This window comes from Rana temporaria, chromosome 1 (assembly GCF_905171775.1).
Source record: "Rana temporaria chromosome 1, aRanTem1.1, whole genome shotgun sequence".
NCBI lineage: Eukaryota > Metazoa > Chordata > Amphibia > Anura > Ranidae > Rana > Rana temporaria.
The window spans coordinates 634,292,174-634,297,055 of NC_053489.1; positions in this window are offsets into that span (position 1 = coordinate 634,292,174).

Sequence of the window (4,882 nt, forward strand, 5' to 3'; positions counted from 1 at the left end):
GTTCAAGTTACAACGTATAAAAATATAATTTATTAATTAATTGTTAGTTTTCAAGAACATGTATAAAAAAGTACAGTAATATATGAACTGTATGAAAATTGATAATCATATACAAAAGCATGGATTATCTCTAAGAAACAATGTAACAAAGTAACAAACGGGACTGACAAATAGACAACACAAAAACTTGTATATATACAATGAAACCTCGGTTTACGAGTAATGTGGTTAACAAGCATTTTGAAAGACAAGCAACTTTTTTTTTTTTATTCTAACTAGTTTTGTGAGTGTTGTCTCGCAAAACAAGCAGAATTCAAGCTAATGGGGTCTGCATTACCACATTTGGCCTGAAGTGCAGGGGTGCCAGGGCCGAGCAGACCCAAGCGGAGCCGATCGGCGCAGTTCGGAAATACTCTGTTCCCGGGTGTTTCCGAGGGTTTCTGAGGTCAGTCGAGGTGTGCCCGGGCCTTTCTGAGTGTTCCCTAGGCTCTCCAGCACCCCCCCAACCTCTGGCCACATGTGATATTGCATGCCACTGAAGTCAATGCGGAAAAAAATATTTTCGTTTCCATTGACTTCTATGGGGAAACTCGCTTTGATATGCAAGTAAGTGAGTGAGTGAGTGAGTGAAAAACTTGTATAGCGCTACACATGCAAACTGAATCGCCTCAAGGTGAGCATTCTCCTGGAACGGATTATGCTCATAATCCGAGGTTCCACTGTATATATATATATTTGAAAAATGATCAACCATGGTGTACAGCTCATTTCTTGAGGCCAGCTTAGTTACTGTTGACATGCTGTGATTGGCTACAGCTAATCATATGGTACAGGAAGCCAGGTACCATGTGATAGCTGTGAGCAATTATATCAACAGTATCCCTGGCCCCCTGTGTTTGCCTAATAGAATTCAGCCAGGGAATCTACTGGAGGACAGCTTGTAGGCTGATGCAGTCCATTTTCTCCACTGCAGGTGGCACTCATCCAAGGCTTTAATGCAGGCAGAGAAGGAAGTCGAGAGGAACCTAGTTCCTCTATGGTTTCCTTGTTCACAGGAAAGCAGCATGTGATTGGATACTGGCACCCCATGTGATTTTGGTGGCCATCTTGGGTCAGGCAGAATCTATTTAAGACCCTGGCTCCAAAGTTTGGTGTGCATTTTTCAAGTGGCTAGTGTAGGGATAGGATACCAGTCTGCCAGGTACAGTACTCAGTGTCAGGGAAAGAATCTAGAGGAGTAGGAAAAGAGGAAGGACACGCTATCCTTCCTGGAAACCTCCCTATTTGGGTATGGATCGACCGACTGCCTTCCACGCCTCAAGGCAGACGCCGATGGCTTCCCACAGATCTCCATCTATTGTTACATCCTGTGAGCATTCCTGGTTGGATTGTCTTCCTGCAGGGCGTGTTGTGTATTGCTGGACTTCTGATACATTACAGTTTCCTATTTCTACACCTGGACTCTGAGGCCCAGATTCTCAAAGGGCTTACGACGGTGCAACGCCATGTACGTCGTCGTAAGTCCTAATCTGGTTTCTTAGAATCAGTTACACATAGATATCCATTAGATCCGACAGGCGTAAGGCTCTTTTTGTTGTCCGCTAGGTGTCGCCTCCGTCGTTTTCCCCGTTGAGTATGCAAATTAGCTAGATACGCGAATTCCCGAACGTACGCGCGGCCGACGCAGTAAAGTTACGACGTTTACGTTAGGCTTGTCCCGGCGTAAAGTTGCCCCTGGGTATATGAGGCTCAATCAATGTTAAGTATGGCCGTCGTTCCCGCATCGAAATTTATAAATTTACGTTGTTTGCGTAAGTCGTCCGTGAATGGGGCTGGACGCCCCATTCACGTTGAAACCAATGACGTCCTTGCGACGTCATTTGGAGCAATGCATCCTGGGATATTTTACGGACGGCGCATGCGCAGTACGTTTGGCGCGGAACGCGCTTAATTTAAATGCTACACGCCCCCTACCCGCCTAATTTGAATTAGGCGGGCTTGCGCCGGGTGATTTACGCTACGCCGCCGCAACTTTACAGGCAAGTTCTTTATGAATAAAGCACTTGCCTGAAAAACTTGCGGCGGCGTAACGTAAATGAGATACGTTACGCCCGCTCTAAGTTACGCCAATCTACGAGAATCTGGCCCCCAGTGTTTTCTACCGGCCGCACATGTTACACCTACATACAAGCTGAATGGGGCTGGAGATAGAGCCCTGTGCAGAATGACATGACAGCTTCCTAGCAGCACAGACATGCCCCACTCTAGTAATAAATAAATACACAATGAATGTACTGTCCTCAAATAATAACCATAAAATAAACTAATAATTACAAATAAATTGGCAGCTGCCTCATAAATAATAAACATGCACTGTCAAACCAGTAGCAATAGAACACCTATTTAAACTTGTGCAAAAATTGTAGCGGGAGCCGTGGTGGCGGTATAGCGCTGCTAAAAATAGCTGCGCTATACCGCCGGTATTGCTGCGGGAATCGGCCGCTAGCGGTGCGGTATTAACCCCCGCTAGCGGCCGATAAAGGGTTAACACCACCCGCAATGCGCCTCTATAGAGGCGGTATTGCCGCGGTTTCCCATTGTTTTCAATGGGAAGGAGCGGTGAAGGAGCGGTATACATGCCGCTCCTCTCACCACTCCAAAGATGCCGCTGACAGGAGATTTTTTTCTCTCCCGCCAGCGCATCGCCTCAGTGTGAAAGCCCTCGGGACAGTGAAGGAGTTTTTCAGGCGGTATAGCAGTGCTATTTTTAGCCCTGTACCACCTGAAAAACTCCTCAGTGTGAAAGGGGTCTAAGTCCATGATTAGACACCCAAGGCGTCATTGAAAATCTTCCTGCCACCGTTGTGCTGACAAAGTAGAAATCAAAAACACCCAGTGATCAATCCCATTGGAGAGCAGCTCACCCTCACAAATTGACCCCCAAGATTAATGGAACGTCTAAAAGTGCTTTTGTATAATTTATTTTGGAGTGACATATTCATATACGAATACGGATCACAGGTGGATACATCAAGATGGAAATCCCACATGCATGGAAAAAGAGCCTAATGCTGGCCACACATGGGTCGAATATCGAAAGAACTCTCTTTTGAAAATCTTATCTAAAAATTTTCGTTCGTATTTTGCACCATTAGTGGGCTGCAGCAACAGCTGATTTTCGTGCGGCCATTGAATTTTAATAATCTAACGTGTTGGATATTTTTTGAAAAAACAAACGATTTTCTAATCAATGATGGAAAAATCGTGCGAGAAATGTAATTGAAAAAGAAATGTGCATGTGCAAGAAAAGAAAAATCCAGAAAAGAAAAGAAGATTCCCGGAAAGAAGAGAAGATTCCCAGACACGAAAATTATTTTCTGTAGGAACATGAGGTGAAATTGAAGGTTTGGTCGAAATTTCGAAATCAATGGTGGCGTCATCGGATCACAAAACGCACAAATTTTCTGATTTTCAAAAACCACTTCCGTACCGTAGGACGTCATATGACGTCCTGGACTTTAGTGGGGGATATCTGAATGAAGCCTGCAGCTACAGGCATCATTCAGAGATCCTTCTCTTCAGGCGGCGACTCTACGGACCATAAGAACGATCATAGTGAGAAATTCAGACAAAGAAAACAAAGAAAAAACATTTTAGAAAGGAAATTGAAGGAAAGGGTAAGTGAACCAACAATGCACAAGCTTAGAGGAACCTATTTAGAAAATAAAAAAAACTAACCTTTACAACCCCTTTAAGGTGAAAAAACACGCAGGTTTACAACCCCTTTAATACTATTATTATTTCTCTGCTTTCAGAGATTTCTCAGATCTGATTAGGCTTGATAAATGATACCATATATTATCCTACTGCAAGTCTATCTATCCAGATTATTTGGAAATAATCATTGAAATCAGACATCAAAACTCTGAGTCAACAAAAATTACAAGGAGGCTTTAAGGGCCAGATTCACGTAACCGCCGCAAATTTTCTGGCTAAGTGCCCGATCCACAAAGCACTTACCTGGAAATTTGCAGCGTTGTATCCTAAATCCGTCCGGCGCAAGGCGGGCCAATTCAAATGGGGCTGGTACCATTTAAATTAGGCGCGCTCCCGCGCCGGACGTACTGCGCATGCTCCCGACGCAAATTTCCCGACGTGCTTTGCGTGAAATTACGACGCGCCGACGTTTTGTGAATCGCGACGTGAAAAAAAGACTTGCGCCGGGGAAAAAAAAAATTCAAAAAAAATTCAAAAGCGACGCGGGAAAGACGGGTATACTTTTATATGGTGTACTAATTTTACACTTTGTAAAAGGTGCCCTATCTTTGCGACGGCAAACTAACACTTGCGGTGACGTAACGACGGGAAAAAGTTTTGTGGATCTCCGTAAGTGCTAATTTGCATACCCGACGCTGGTTTACGACGCAAACTCCCCCCAGCGGCGGCCGCGGTACTGCATCCTAAGATCCGACAGTGTAAGTCCCTTACACCTGTCGGATCTTCTGCCTATCTATGCGTAACTCGTTCTATGAATCAGTCGCATAGTTAGAAACAGAGATACGACAGCGTATCAGGAGAAACGCCGTTGTATCCCTTTTGTGAATCTGGCCCTAATTTCCCAAATATCATTAAATACTACTTAGCAGCCCACTTATGCCACCTAACTTCATGGTCCACATTTTAGTTTCCCAATTGTTGGTTAGAAATAGAAGGTCTTGCCTCTATCCATAATAACTTTAATATGGTCTCCTAATCCCAATATTAGGAACACCCATCTCCTAACCTCTATGATTCACACATATTGAAACATATGGTTTTATTTTAAATCTAAATATCACTTGTCAGATGATGTACCCCTAATGACTTATTTCCTATACAACCC